Source organism: Vicia villosa, linkage group LG1 (assembly GCF_029867415.1).
Source record: "Vicia villosa cultivar HV-30 ecotype Madison, WI linkage group LG1, Vvil1.0, whole genome shotgun sequence".
NCBI lineage: Eukaryota > Viridiplantae > Streptophyta > Magnoliopsida > Fabales > Fabaceae > Vicia > Vicia villosa.
The window spans coordinates 48,216,225-48,233,595 of record NC_081180.1 but is presented as its reverse complement, the minus strand read 5'-3'; the positions used below and the strand labels follow the sequence as shown (position 1 = coordinate 48,233,595).

At 32.6% G+C, this 17,371-nt stretch overlaps 1 pseudogene; it reads left to right on the top strand.

The window, feature by feature from the left end:
- The first annotated feature begins 37 nt into the window (after window positions 1–37).
- Window positions 38–9,306, top strand: LOC131629644 (uncharacterized; annotated as a pseudogene).
- Window positions 9,307–17,371: the final 8,065 nt, after the last annotated feature.

Genomic DNA, 17,371 nt, shown 5'->3' with positions numbered 1-17,371 from the left:
CAGGTCGGCGGAATTTTTTAGTAGTTGTAGATACTGCATGGTGCCGTTTGTTGTCACAGACTGCAGAGGTAAATTCATGTTCATTCAAATAACGATTTTAGTTGCCACTGTGATCATCACTGTTCACTCCACATGTATTGTAGCTTTGGAAGATTTTTTTAGAGTTATAGATAAGAACCCTCCATAATCTGTAATGAGACAAATAGACAAATGAAAACCAATTCGTGTTCTTATCTGCAAGATTATCAGATATATCTAGTTCAAAACATTTTAATTTGGGATCTTGATACTGCTGCAGACTCCAAATGTGGATGTTTTCGAATCAAATTTTACAATTGGTTCCAGTAGAAGCTGCCACATGGTATTGAAGGATCGGCCTTTATGTGAATGTTTATGCACGATCAGACGTGCTGAGGTACTTTTGAAGACTTGATAAAGTTTACTTTAGGGAGTTGGACATATTGATATAATTGTGTGTATATAGGTTCTTAATTAAACACAGTAGTAAGCACATGCAACATATTTTCATTTTACTGGTCCCTGTTTCACAAAGTTCTCTAATCTTGTAATGCTACGTTGTTATATGCTTTGATTTTTTTCCTTCTATATAGTTATTTAAGGAGAATACCTAAGATATGTATGTGCAGTATGATTAGTGTTGTTTTTGGAAATGACTAGTGCTCGGGAAGTGAAGTAGCTGTGCTAGAAAGTACTGGCAGCAAAGGATCTGTGCTAGTAAATGGGTTACCTGTGAATACGAATACCATAATTACGCTTTACTCGGGTGATGAGGTGGTTTTTGAAGTGGTGGGAAATCACTTATATGTATCCTTTTAGTTTGTTCAGTTCCTGGTAGCTTCATGAAGTGCGAATATATATTATTTCTTGATTGTCCAAACTCCAACTTCCCTTTTTGTCTTTTAACTTGTCTTTGCATGGGTGATTTTTCTTAATTTACCTTAAACCTAGATTTTCCAGCAGCGGAATTTTGTGAATGAGGAATGTCAAAGTGACATTAAGACAATACTGAAATCGCCTTCTCGTCCTAAATTCAAAACAGACCCTACTGAAGTCTTTCGTTTTTCTACTCTCTGTGATGTAACTGAAAACTGTTCAGCATTTGAAGAAGATCTTGGTGCTGCAATACTGGATGGAAAAGAAATAGAAATTTCTTTTGACAACTTCCCATACTATTTAAGGTATATTTCTGTTCTCCTCTATATCTACTGTGTTGTCATTACTCATGAACACAGTAAACTTTTCTTTTTAATATTTGAGTTTGTCCAATGTGTTTGAATTTATGCCTAAGTGCTGCTCTTATAAGTAGGATTTCCAAATTTAATACTAGCTCTCATTTTACATGTAGCTTTCTTTTCTAGAAATACCTAGTTTCAGTTAGGATTCGAAAATGGCACAATACATGCGATTTCGTTTAAGAATTTGTTTATAAATCTGTTATTTATTTATGCGTCTTGCTTGAACCTTTCATGTACTGTTCTTGAGGTCATTATTTCTTTGATGAATTGTTAATAGTAGCTCCTTTCTTTGATATATAAATCTATCACTTATTTATTTGCAGTGCGAACACAAAGAATGTCTTGGTCGCTGCATGCTTTATACACCTGAAGCCTAAAGAACATCAAAATTACACTCAAGATGATCTTATTGCCATAAACCCTCGTATTTCTCTATTGGGACCAGCCGGTGTGTGGATGTTTCTTTTCTGTTTCCTTTATTTTCACTCCAAGTGATTTTTCCCCTTAATTGCCAAATTCTGTTGTTTTGCAGGATCAGAAATATATCAGGAGACGTTGGCAAAAGCACTTGCAAAACACTTTGGAGCTAAGTTGCTCATATTTGATAGCCATTTGCTTTTGCATTTGTTTTGCTCTTCAGAGACATCCAATTCAACTGGCCTTGAGTCTCAACATAATTTGGATCATGATAAAATACCATCTACCACTGTGACAGCCAAAAAATGCTTATTCAAATTAGGCATGTGATCCTTCTTACCTATCTTTCTTTTAGCTTCTTTTGCTTAACATTAAGCACATGCACACCGTTTTAGGTGCTGCGCACCTGTGCCTATGTCCGACATGTAAACGATATAACATACTGTTAGACTTCTTCTGATGGCAGTTATGAAAAGTTATTGTGACAGTTATATTATTTAATTTAGGAATAAATAGGGAAAGGATATGAGAAACTTATTATGAGATAGTTTTTGAATGGTTTTGGGAGGGAGAGACCAAGACTCTCGATTTTCTTGGGTAGGATTTGTCTTTTAATAGTATACTACTTATTTCTTTAGTTTTTTGTTTAAATTATGTATATGTTGCAATTATGTGCATGTTGTAAGCACATTCTGCCATAAATAAAAGTCAGTCGTTATTATGAATTTGTACTTTGGTATTGATTTCTATTACATACTCATTACATGTACGATTCAAAATTTGTACTCCAAATTTCATGACTATATCAGATTGTTCTATTATGGTTTCTCTTTGCCTGCTGTTTTAAGCTCACATTTTAAAATTCATTTAGTGAATTTCAGTTCCAAAATATGCTGTTATAATTTTATTGTTCTGGATATAAGATTCAGCTTAGCTTATTTTGTGTATATATTTTGTTTTTTACTATGCGGGCTGTTGGCCACTGGCTATTTAACCAAACTATTGAACTTTTAAGCAACCTTGATAAAAAAAAGAATGGGGTGCTTTGTCACATACCAACTTTTTTTTCTCCAACTTTTAAATTTTATTTTCACAAATATGGCGTATGTCAAGTTATTATAAATCTTGAAACTCTATGCCATTATAAATTATACTTTATGAACCGTTTTCCTTAATTTTATATTTTAAAATTAAGAAAAGTATTTGTAATTTATGTTTATGTTGTGTCATGTTTCATGTTAGTGTCAGCGAGTGTACAAACTTCATATGTTAATCTCAAATTGTTTGTATTTTCCATGCATAATGCAGGTGATAGAGTGAAGTTTAGCTGCCCTTCTTTTGATGGCTTGCATGAAACATCTTCAAGGTACAAGTTTGTCGAAAACTATTCTGAATTTATTTATTTTTTTCTTATCGATAAACTGTTGTGTATAACAATTTGCACTTGTTAGATGAACCAATGAGCATAAGTTATCGTGAACAAACATGCTGGAGCAACTTTTTATATCCGGTGATGAAGTGTAGTTAATGGATCTTTATATGCCTAATTGAAGTGTTATTGAAACAATCCTTATTGACAATTTGTACTTTTTAATGAAGTGTATGATTAAATTGAATTGATTATACCACTGATGTGAGATTTGGCAATCGATTGAAAATAAGAGTTTGAGAATTTAAAATTTGTTTAGTGATGGAGGGTTTGAGTTATAACAATCTAAAAAATTGAGGGATTTGATTCACCCAATAATTTATTGGGAGGCAAAAACCTCACTTTAGCTATAATATAGATATAGAAACCATACTTTAAAATTTGAAAAGTGCAATTAAGTCTTCACTTTCATATTCTCTCCTCTTTTCTGGAAAATATATGTATCCCCCACCCCACCCCACCCCACAAATTTAATTCATCAAGCCTCTTAATAGCATTTTCGCATATAGGGGCCCAACTAATGGTAGTCAGGGAAAGATTGTCTTGCTATTTGATGATAATCCACACTCTAAAAAAATTGGTGTGAGATTTGACGAACTCATACATGACGGCCTTGATCTTGGAGGTGCATCTGAGGCTGGTCGAGGCTTTTTCTGCAATGGTAACATCTTACCTCTAATACATCACTTATATTTCTGGATATTATATATTCTTGTAACTTACGATTTTTCTATTTCCAGTCAATGATCTTCATTTGGAAAACAGTGGTGCGGCAGTACTGGACAAATTACATATTAATACATTGTTTGAGGTCACTTTTTATTCTACTTGTGGTCTAAATTTTGGCCTCAATCCATCGGTTACATATTATACTTGTTTTTATTTCAGGTTGTTTATAGGGAGAGTAGAAGTACACCATTCATTTTGTTCATGAAAAATGCCGAGAAGTCAATAGTTGGAAAGGGATGTCCATTTTCATTTAGACATAAACTTGATACACTTCCAAAGAATGTGGTGGTAATAGGTTCACACACTCTTCCTGACAATGGCAATTGCAAGAAGAAGGTAATAATTTCTTTTGGTTAAATTGATCTCTAGAGCCCTATGTTATATTGGATTTCCAATTAGGTTTTATATTTATAAAACTACTAGTAACTAGCGTCCAACTTTTCAATTGTAAGCTATTCATCTTTTTAGAAAAGCATTCTAAACTTTGCAACCGACAGTCCCTGGAAATTTTTCTTTTGGGTTTCATTTGGATTTCATTTGGTTTATTTGCTTAAAATATTCTTGAAAGAATGAATTAGTTAGTCTATGAGAATATGGGTTTTTACATATTATGGGATTTATATATATTTTCTTAATTTGAATTGAAAAACCATGTTTTAGTGATATACAAAGTGGATAATTTTATATATTTGTGCCTTTAAAACATCCCTCCATTCCCTGTTTGAATTTGCGTTTAAGTCATTCACATCATTGATATATAACTGTTTTAGCTGCAGTTGCATCCCGCTGGTCTGCAGCCGCATCCCGCTGGTTTACTTTTAAAAAGTCTTGGTAGCAGTAAGGCTGCACCTCTTGAATTGGCCACCTTGGTGATGACCACATCTCCTTCTCACTGTTTCTCGATCAATTTAAAAGAGAGAAATAGGAATTGCTAATATATGCTTGTATTATACATATCTTCAGACATGCTTCCTAACAATATTTCCTTTAGGCTTTCTCAATTATACCAACATTGTCTTTTCAACCTTTCAGGGTAGTCCTGGACAATTGCATGACAAGGAAAGGGAAGTATCAAAACTAAATGAAGCTTTAACTAATATTTTCCCAAATAAAATTAAAATTCACATACCACAGGTATATAGAGTGGACTGTATGTCATTAGTTGTGTTGTGTTGTGTTATTATCCTTATATAATATTCATAATGTGTTTCCTGTTGTTATTAGGATGAGGTACTTCTAGCATCATGGAAGCAGCAGCTGGCTCGAGATGTAGAGGCTTTGAAAATAAAAGCAAATTTACATCAACTACACATTGTAAGTACCTTGTATTTGGTTGTATTTTTAATTCATGCAGCAAAATATGGTATTTCTAATTCATGCAGCAAAATGGAAATAATATTTTGCAGCGAAAAAATTTTGAGATAGAGGCTATACGGCTCTTTCCTTTATATATTATTTCAGTATGGTACTAAGCAATTTGAGTATGATTTAGTCATGAACTGTTGGATACCAGTCAAAAAGTTAATACAAGTTATCCTTAGGATTTTATTTCTAAATGATACTCGTGTATCACTGCTTTCTTATCCTTTGGATGTCTCTCTCATATCAGTTTTGTAAGAATGGTCTGGTAGGCGAGGGTGTTTTTTTATGAGCGGCTATACCTTGTTTCTCTCACATTGCATGATTTACCATTCAAAGTTTTATTTCAAGGCTTTCATTTAAAAAAAAAAATTGTATTGAAGCTGACATTCTACTTAAGCCTTTTCATTTAGTAGTTTCTGATACAAGTCCTATAATGGATTATTTTACAAATTAGTTGAAAGTTCAAAGCCCCTTGAAATCAGTTATTTATTTGATTGTTCACAGTTGCAATTAGATTCTTAAATTACAATAATTACGGCCTAACAAGCTTTATTTATAGGTTTTGAGCCGTTTTGGAATTGAATATGAAGAAGGACTTGAGACCTTGTGCATTAAAGATCAGACACTTACGAATGAAAGTATGTTCTCCACCATTAAGTGCTTTAGAAAGTAGAAAGTAAAGGGAAACATACTTTCATATTTTTTTCCTACAGTCTTGGACTGGTTATATAGGAAAAGGAATTACAATGGTAATAATGGCAAATAAAAATAAAGAGAATTAACTAAAGTTAAAGGACATAGGATTTGCCACACAACTCTTGATCCTATATCATGCTTGCTACATTGCAGATGCAAAGAAGATCATTAGTTGGGCTCTAAGCCACCACCACATGCAGAATTTGGAAGCTAATCCAGATTCAAAGCTTATATTGTCGTGTGAGAAGTAATTACTAGCCTGCACTATGCTTATCGACTTGTTTATAATAATACATGTCCTTAATTGAAGTTTAACAATGGTAATGCCATTATGTTATTCCCCAGCATCCATTATGGATGTGGGATGTTGCAGTCTCTCCAAAATGAGTCAAAAGGCATGAAGAACTCTCATAAGGTGATTGTTATGCTCTTTTGCTGTTTAGATGTTCATTCATGCTTTGTTCCTTATAAGTTATTCTGTTGGAAGAGTTTGACCAACTTCTTTCACGAACACTATCCTCTAAATCATCCTGCTTGTTGTATTGTCTGAAAACAGGATATTGTAACAGAAAATGATTTTGAAAATAGACTTTTGGCTGATGTTATTCCACCAAGCGACATCAATGTTACTTTTGATGATATTGGGGCTCTTGAAAATGTTAAGGATACGCTGAAGGAGTTGGTGATGCTTCCTTTGCAGAGGCCTGAGCTTTTCTGTAAAGGGCAATTAACCAAGGTTTTACTTCCTTTAAATATTGAAATTCAACTTATTGTTTATCAGGTTTTTGCTCTTTATGTCTGGTTTGTAAATTGTGAGATAGATTCCTAAGATATTCCTCTTTTTGTTGCATGCTCTTTCACTAGTTAGTTTAGCTTAATGGATTTTTATGATGCTTTTAATAGGCTTTATTCTTGTTTAGAGTCTCACATTTACAGGCTTGTTTTGTTGGATTTAGTATGGTCCAACTCATATTTTAAGATGATATCATATATCATCTTTTAGATTCGTTGAGCAATGTGTTATTATCAGGCCAGTAGGGTCATGCTCAAAATATCCAATTCTGGATAGTCTCGCATTGAGTAGTGATTATAAGCGGTGGCTATACCTCATTTTACAAGCTGGGTTTGCGGGGTTAAATTAAATTCTAAGCAAAAACAAGCATTTGATGTCTGCACTCTGGCCCCACTTAACCTAATTGACATCTGTAAGCTAAAAGCATCTCCTGTGGCTGTGGGCAACTGGTTTTAAGAAATTGATTTTTAGTCATTATTTGGGAGTACATTTACACAAGCTCATGAGATCTCACATAGTCTTCTGCACCTTACTGTTTTCTTGTAACTACCCAAGCCTCCTTGGTAACTAGCTAATTAGATTTCCTTAGCAGCAGCAAACTCAGTCTGTATAGATTGCTACACATTGTAATTACTCAGCTATTCGGTGTAAGCTCAATTCAGAAAATAATTTTTTCTGATTCAGTTTAAGCTCAATTTAGATTTTAGATTAAGTCATTTCTTAAAAAAATTGATGTAAATTTTTTCGGTGATAACTGGCTGTGAACTTATTATCTGCTCACGTTTTGAACAACCCTTTGTGTAGCCATGCAAGGGTATCCTATTATTTGGCCCCCCTGGAACAGGCAAAACAATGCTTGCAAAGGCAATTGCAACTGAAGCTGGTGCAAACTTCATCAACATTTCTATGTCAAAGATTATGTCTAAGGTCCAATTTATGCCTCACTGGGTGTATTTTGATCCAACCTCTGTCAATTTTTTCTGCATGTCAAACTTTTGTTCTTGCTCCTTGCTCCAGTGGTTTGGTGAAGCTGAGAAGTTCGTGAAAGCTGTTTTCTCTCTGGCGAGTAAAGCTGCTCCTAGTGTTATATTTATTGATGAAGTAAGCCTTTTTGAGCGAAATTGTATTGGTTTGTATTGATTCATCAGACATAACTAGCTTTGTTTCAGGTTGACAGCATGTTGGGTCGAAGAGAAAATCCAGGGGAGCACGAGGCCATGCGGAGAATGAAAAATGAATTCATGGTTAATTGGGATGGTTTACGTACAAAGGGTTCTGAACGAGTTCTTGTGCTTGCTGCCACTAACAGGCCTTTTGACCTAGACGAGGCTGTCATTAGGAGGCTACCACGAAGGTAGATACCATACTCTTCTTTGATTTCTTCTTCCTATTGTTTTGTGATATGGGGCATGTTCAAGTTTTTGTAATGTCTGTGATGCAGATTGATGATAAATTTGCCAGATGCTCCAAATAGAGCTAAAATATTGAAAGTTATACTTGCAAAAGAGGAATTGTCTCCTGATGTTGATTTGGATGCAGTTGCAAGTATGACTGATGGATATTCCGGAAGTGATCTTAAGGTTGCTCGTGTTCTTACTCATGTTACCCCTAGACTTTTAAATCTTAGTGTTATTATTTTTAGTGAATATCTGGTGTTTCTCTTATGATGCAGAATTTGTGTGTAACTGCTGCTCATTGTCCAATTAAAGAGATATTAGAAAAGGAAAAAAAGGTATGGCTCATTCGATCTTACATTGTTGTTATGCTTGATGTTTCTAGTGGTTTATACTTTATATAGCTTTTGACGATAAAGATACACGCTGTTGGGATAAATACATGAATCATTGTATTTATAGTCAACTTGAGTTTATTCTGCTACTTGGAAGGTAAAAGGAGACGACTTAGATCTCATGAGTTTGATGCATTACAGGAACGTGCTAGTGCTCTAGAAGAAGGTCGACCTGCTCCTGCATTATGTAACAGCGGGGACATCCGATCTTTAAACATGAAAGACTTTAAACATGCTCACCAACAGGTATGAAGTGTTGCTTCTTCTAAATCTCTTTTTTTAAAATATGTACAACAACTTTGTTTTGTATTGATTGATGCAGGTGTGTGCCAGTATTTCTCCTGACTCAGTAAATATGACACAGCTTGTACATTGGAATGAACTATATGGTGAAGGTGGTTCAAGAGTAAAACAAACACTGAGCTATTTCATGTAGAGCTTTCTCTTTGGTTATTTTGTAGTCAATTTTTAGGGTTTCTAGGTCTTGCTGTTGGGCTACTTAGTTTGTAAAATGAAATAAAAGTTTTTTTTTATCTCCTACATCTGGGATGATGGATTTTGAAAAGGGGTGGAACATTCCTGAATTTTGGCGGGCTCTGCTTCGTTTGTTTTGTTCCTCATCTCAAAAGAGCGTTGTGGATATGTTGCAGCTCTTGTAGAGTCTTATGTTTTACCCCAAAATTGAGTTTACAATAAACAATATACGAAGAAATGTCTTGAATTGATGTTGCATTAGAATATGGTACAGAATCATAAACCATGTCTATTCAATAGTTAAAATATTTACTCAATTGTAAGTGCCCCTAAACAATGTGAATTAAGTTGCAGGTTAAGAAGATGACACTGTTATTTATACCTATTCAATTGCTTATCCTCTTGTGTAATCCAATGGAAAACATGAGAATAACTTTCACTATTTCTAAAATGGAGTTTACCATATTCTAGAGGGAGCAATTACACTTGTAGACCCCTTATCTTCAACAACCCAGTACCACTCAACACTTAATCATCTTAGTAAATGAAAATATACATCACTTTTCATCTCAAGAATAACACTATTGGGGAAATTCCTATTACCTCCCTTGAGATTTATTAAAACTGCACTCACACTCCCTTTAGTTTTAAATTATGCACTAACCTTTCCTGAGATTTATTAAAATAACAACATTCCCTTCTAATTTTTAGTAACACTCCTGTGTGCATGTGTGTGTATATATATATATATATATATATATATATATATATATATATATATATATATATATATATATATATATATATATATATATATATATATATATATATATATATATATATATATATATATATATATATATATATATATATTATCTACGATTTTTTGTCTGTAACTAAAATATTTTGTTGGTATATTTAAGTTTAAGAAAAATTAGTGCATATTTTAAAATTAGAGAGGGTGTCATTTGAACCGACCTCAAGGGAGGTCAGCATAATTTTCCCTTTTTTTAAAAGGTTACAAACATAAAATTCTAATGAGAAACAATTAAAAGGTCCTTTAAATGAAATCAACAAGTCATGTTTAAATCGATTCAAGTGATTATTTAGAAATATTTGGAAGGTGAAACTATTCAAACAATTGATTAATTGGTTCATGAGTTTGTTTTAGACCTTAAATTTATTCAAGGGATCGACTCACATGAGCTATGCATTTTTAGATCTTTAATGAATTGATTTAAACGTTTATGTTTCTTGTTGGAACCAAGAATAAAAAATGAGATAGAAATGAGATTTTTCAATCTAGTGATGATAATTTTTAGTACGATAGATTGACGTGGATTTGTAAGGTTAACACTCTAAGAGTTCGTTTGGTTGGGGGTTTTGGAGGGGAGGGGAGGGAATATTTAAAATTAATTATGTTTAGTTCAATTTTTTATGAGGGAAGGAGATTTGAGGTAATCAATTCCCTCTTGGAGCAATTTTGTGTTTCCTCCAAATTTGAGGGATTTGGAGGGGAGGGGAGGGAGAGGAGTTATGATAATTTTTTTTTGTTATATTGATAAAATTATCCTCACTTTTTAATTAAAATCCTAAATTGTTTTTAATATATATTATACATTAATTTTTGTCGCCTTATTAGAATTCCTCCATTTTTTTCCGACAACTCTATTATTTTTTTATTAATATGCTAACTTAACATTCTTTATTTTTTCACATGTTTTATTGTATTCATTTTTATTTATTATTTTGTTTGTAAGAACTTAATTGTTTTATAACTCATGTGTTGTATTATAGTATATGAGCTATATATATTATCTATAATCTAATTTTAAAAATATTTTATGGAATTAGATGGATCATCAAGATGATAAAATAATTCATCTGATCATAGAACATATTATTATTGTATGAAATTTATCAATATTTTATTTACGCTTTAATATATTTTAAAGTATTTGAAATATTAAATATTTTGTGTTAGATTATCTATGTTGTTTGTGAATTGACAATTTTTTTTTTAATAACACATTGTTTTTATTTAATTTAGCAGGAGTGTTATAATATTTTAAGGGTTAAAAAGTAAATTAGTTTTAAAATCCGTTCCCTCCCCTCCTGAACCAAACAAATTTCTGATTAAAAATCCTTCCTCCCCGTCACCCTCTTTTGAACCAAACATGAAACATACTTTTAATTAAAATACCCCCTTCCTTTCACTCCCCTTTATTAAAATTCCTCCCCTCCGTTGAAGCAAACAGATCCTAAGGGTCTGTTTGATTCAAATGACGGGGGAGATTTTAATAGAGGGAATAAGAGGGGAGGTGAGAATTTTTTTTAATTAGATAAGTGTTTGGTTCAAAATAAGAGAGGGGATGAGAATGAAGGGGTTTTAATTAAAAATATGTTTGGTTCAGGAGGAGAGGGAAGGGGTTTTATTAACAAATTACATTTTTATCCTTAAGATCTTATAAAAGTCGTATGATATTCAAATATGAAAAATTCATACCTAATATTTTCGTAATAAAATTTTTAATAGTCATAACGTTAATAAACTGAGTACACTTGATTCATATTATAAATCTCAGACATAAATGAAACTATATACTAATAACAATTTTTAAATCGTGATGAATCATCTAACCAAGCAAATACATTAAATAAAGTGAATGAGTTAAAACTTGATACAAAAGAAAATATAATAGGATAAATAACAAAATTAGAAGAAAACATGAACATAATAAATATTAAAAAAATTATAAAAATAATGAAATGATTATGATTTATATATATTAAGTAAAAAATCTGAAAATAATTTAAAGGTAGATAATAGTTATAATAAGTTGATGAAAACAATCGAGAAAAATCGCAAAAAAGAAAAGTTGGAACACGAAAGAAAATAATAATTTTAAAATAATAAAATAAAATGGAGGATATTTTAATAAATATTATTAATTTATTAAAATATCAAAATCACCTTCCATCCTCTCCCCCCGAATCCCCCCGATTCGGGGGACGCAAAAAATGTGATTTGGAGGGATTTTGCTCCCCTCCCCTCCTAAAAATTGAACTAAACACATTTTATTATAAATATTCCTTCCCCCTCCTCTCTATCTACCTCAAACCAAACACACCCTAAGGGTCTGTTGGGTTCAATTGAGGGGGAGAAGAGGAGAGGGATTTTAATGGAGAGAAGGGAAGATAAGGGAATGAGAGGGATTTTAATGGAGAGAAAGGAAGAGAAGGGAATGAGAGGGATTTTTATTAATAAGATGTATGTTTGGTTCAAACGAGAGGAGAGGAGGGATTTTGGTTAAAAATATGTTTGGTTCACGAATGTAATGTGTTTTATTAATAATTTATATTTTTATCCTTATGATTTTATATAGCTCATATGATATTCAAATGTGAAAATTTCATAAATATTTTTTTGGAAATAATATTTGTAATATTGAGTGGTTAAAAATGTATAACTTACCACATCATGTTAAAAAAATTGACTACACTTAATACATATTATAACTCTTGACACAAAAATATCTATGCGTTGATGACAACTTTTAAATACATAAAATAACTTATTATTAGAAAAAAAATGAATGGTTTTAAAATTTTATATAAAAAAAAATGAATGGTTTTAAAATTTTATATAAAAATATATATATATATATATATATAATAGAATACATAATAAAATTAGAAAAAAGTTAATATAAATAAACATAAAAATAAAAAATTGCGAAGATTAAAATTTTTATTAATAAAAATAATAATTTGAAGGTAAAGAATAATTATAATAAATTGATAGAAGCAATAGAGAAAAATCACAAAAAAAAAGAAGAAACAGTCGTAAGAAAATAATAATTTTGCAATAATTAAATTAAACAGAGGATATTTTAGTAAATAAATTAATTTATTAAATATCAACAATCACATTCCTTCCCCTCCTCTCCCCTCAAAATACCCCGAATCGGGGGAGACACAAAAAATGTGATTTGAAGGGATTTTGCTCCCCTCATCTCCCCTCCTTAAAATTGAACTAAACACATTTTATTATAAATACTTCCTCCATTCCCCTCCCCTCCATTTACCTCGAACCAAACACACCTTAAGACACAAGTTAGTGAAGTATTTGAAAAGTAGTTTGGAATCGGAGTCGGAGTGAAAAAGATACCTTAAATTGACGTTGTGGGACTTATATAGTGTGAGCGGTTAAAACTGATCCACTTTAACTCGACGCATTATGCGAGTTGTCGTTCAATTAGATTTGACGGTAAGAGATAGGTCAGAGGTCGAGATTATGTGCTTCAGTTTAGTTAAGGTCTCACATGTTTTCCATTTGTTGTTTGTGCCTTCCTTGTTGGGCCCTCTAATTGGGCCTTTGTCTATGGACCTTGCGAATGATCCAAAATTGTTACCCACAATACCTTGTTACTACTTGTTGAAACGATGATTCAAAGACTTGGTCATATACAATGATTCAACATTTTCTCACATCGAAGCAAAAGTCTGCTCTCTGGCGACTTCCATTAAAATTTTATCCCTGAGACACAAGATACTGACACTCTTAGCCTTATCTACCACCCCAGTCTTCTCTATTTGTACAAGTCTTGCAGGCATAAATGCCTATCTCTTCAAAGGTTCAATACAATTATCTAGAGTTAAAATTGTTTGTATATTCACTTTCCACAATCCAAAATCACTGTCTTCGAACTCACATCAGGAAATTTGATGTGTGAGTCAAAAAACAATATCAACCAAAATTAATGGCCTTGAGCAATAATAACCAATAAATAGTGAATAAACTCGGCATAAGAAGATAAAATAAGGGGAGAAACACAAAAGTTTTATTTGCCCAGTTCGATCAAATGATCTACGTCTAGGGAATATAACAACTCTCCAATTTAATATACTCGAAAAGTTGTTACAAAAGATGACAAATGAGTTACAAGAAAATAGTCTTCCGAATTTCTAAGAACAAACCCCTATTTTTTACCCAAGTGTTTCTCAATCTCTCCAACTTTTAATATAAGAATCACACAAACCCAATGTGTTTAGAAATATTTCTCAACCCTCTTAGATAACTCCTAAGCTTTTTCAAAAAATATTTGCCTTTCTAAGTTTTTCCTTGGAATTCCCTTAACCATTTCTCCCTTTTGTTCTAAAACTCTAAACTTGCCACACTGTAATAACAAAAGATATACATATTTATAATTGCTAAAATCCAACAGATCCATAACAAAGCCCAAAATAAAACTCATTAATTGTTAGAATAAAATATTATAAATATCTTATAATATCTTTTTCATATTAATTTATAGTATCTCTAAAATTAATTAAAACTATATTAGAGTATATATCTAATATTCTAACATTAACGAATGGATTCGCAAACCTAACTGACCAAACCTAATATTCGCAGACCGTCCAAACAAGACATTTCTACTGCTTTTCGATTTTTTGATTTCTAAAAATTTTGAAACATATTTTCTTTCTCTTGATCACTTAAGACTTTAATGCATACTTTAACAAAAAAAAAGAATGGTTAGAGATGCAAATAGAAGAACACTGGGAGAATGAGTGAGAGAATGGTGGGAGAAAGAAAGAAAAAGAGGTACCAGTGCAAAAGTAATGAGAGTGAAAGAAGGATATAAAAAGTGGGTGTCAATATTTAATTAATTTATTCTAGTACGCTGGAATAGTGTTTACGATGTCGTGCAATATTGAGTGTCAACTATGGGTGACAAATGGACATGCACGTCTCATTTAGGTCCGCCTTACAAAAGCTTGAAAAAACGGAGCAAACATACTTGAGGGTGCGGACCTAAGACCTTTGTTCGTTCCACACTAACAGTGAAGGTGGGGTGGAGTGGACTTGCGGGCATTGCACATTTTAAGCGTAAAAATACAAAAAATGTAAATGCCCATGCCCGCAAAATAAATAGGACGAGGTGAAACAGTCACATTACATGATGCAGATCTATACTTTTGGTCTGGTATACACTAAGGGTATGTTTGGATTGATGGAAAAGAATAAAATAGAATGGAGTGAAATGATGTTATGTTCCATTGTTTGGTTTTATAAAAAATGAATAGAATGGAGTAGAACGTTGTTATATTCCATTGTTTGCTTTTATAAAAAATAAATGTAATGGAATGTGATGGAACTCATTCCATCCAATACTTTAGCCCATTTTCCATTCCTCCAAATTTGGGTGTATCAAATTGAATAAAATAAATTAATAGCACAATTTCAATTTTATCCTCTAAAATTTCACATTAACCATATTAATATTTTTGAAGTAAAAGGTAAATATGAAATTAAAAAAATAATATTTTTCGCTCCAACCAATTTCTAAACAATGGAACGAGATATTAATTCAGCTATGTCGTTAAATATTCAAATAATGGAATGGGGTTTATGTTCAATTTCACTCCATTTAGTTCCATTCTATTATGTTTCGCCCAGCTCCATTACGTTAGTTTTATTAGGGAGTTTTTTAGTATACTCATATACCTTCTTATAGGTCTCAAGTGAAAAGCACAAAATATTCCTAGACCTCACATGTGCATATCCGCATGCACTTTTTTTTTGAAAAAAAAAAGTAACTTCGCATATGCACATATTGAAATCACCTTTTTTTCAAAAAAAAAAAAGGTGCGTTCGGATATGCACATGCGAAGTCACATTTTTTTCCAGAAAAACGGTGTGTTCGGATATGTGTAACACTTCTTTTCTAAACCCCAAAATATAATAAACATTCACAGAGTATTAACATGTGTATAATAAAAAGGGTGTCACATATTGTTTTCACTGCAAAGAAAATCCAAGTAAATATACAAACATGCACCTGATCAATTCATAACACAATTTGAAACTTCATGCTTTCATACATTATGCATATCGCACGCGGAATAAATAAATCTCAAGTAATTTCAAAGAATATATCCCATACTATATTCATCTACCAAATCATATAACATAAATCAATTCATGTATTTACATGTCATATGAATTCAACATTGGCAACATAGCCATCAACACATGATATCCAAAATATCATATCCAATAAAACAAAGATAACAATATTCAAATATTCAAAATATGAGTTCAAATAAACCCCTCAGTGTTACATGATCAGAGCACATGACTCACTACCTAATGAAAAGATAAAACCGAAAGGCTCCTCGGCTAAATCCTCGTATAAGCTCACTACTTGTCGGAGCCTGCACGATGTCACAATGAACATCATTCAAACAGAAGGGTGAGAATTCACATCATAATGAATACATACAATATGTACAATGAATATAGCATACAATAGTATTACCATTCCTCACACTTCATAATTGAACAAGTTCCACAAGTATTGCACACAACACAAATGAGATTACCACACAAGAAAACACATCAATTCAAACAATCACATAACAACAATGCGACTCGAAATGCAATCAATGTGACTCAATGTATGTGGTACCATTATGAGTATCAAGCTCACTGCTCCCGATTAAAAACCAGATCCAGACAAGATCAAAGCCCTTAAAATATGAACAATAGTTCAGCGCAAACAAAACCTTCCCCCTACTCTCTTCATTCTTTCAAAACACATTCGATACCAAAACAACCCATTTCTACTCAAATCACCACTTTTTACTCATTTCAACACATACTTAATTGATATTGAAGAATCAAAAGCTCTGTTGAAGCATCTTCAACTCATTTCAACTAATCTTTAAAACCCCCCCTCCAACATTGCGTAAGTTTTCCCAATTTATATTTGCAATTCTAAAATTGGTTATTAGGATTGTTAGATTTAATCACATTTGTATATGTTGATGTTAAAGTAGTTTAATGTGGGTGTTTGGGTGATAAATTAAGCCTTTTCGATGACTTAGGGCAAGAAGGGGAAGTTTTGCAAAAATGGCAGTTCGCAGGTGGTTTTAGATGTGCATATCCAAAATCCCCTTTAACCAGTTTCAGATATGCACATGCGATTTTTTTTTTAATTTTTTAAACTTGTTTCCTTCCTTCCCTCTAATTAACAATTATCATTTTTTCAAGAAAATGGCTGACAACGAGGGTCCGAACAATCGATTAAAACAAGGAAGGCCAAGCCAAACAACCTCTACTCGGCGTGAAAGAGTTGCACAACAAAATATGACTCGGGGACGGGGTCGAGTACGGCAGGAGGAAGTGCTTGGAGGGTCCACATTTGCACCGAGGGGTCACTTGTTTCAGGTGTCATCCTCTCGTGCCAATGGGCAGGTTGAGCTACCTCAAAAGGAGGAGATACGAGAGCAAGTTAAGGTATCTCGGGAGGAGGAGGTACAAGAGTAGGTTGGGCGACCTCAGAAGGACGAGGTACGAGAGTAGGTAGAGGTACCTCAGGAGGAGGTTCAGGATATATAGTGTGTCCGGTTTGGTG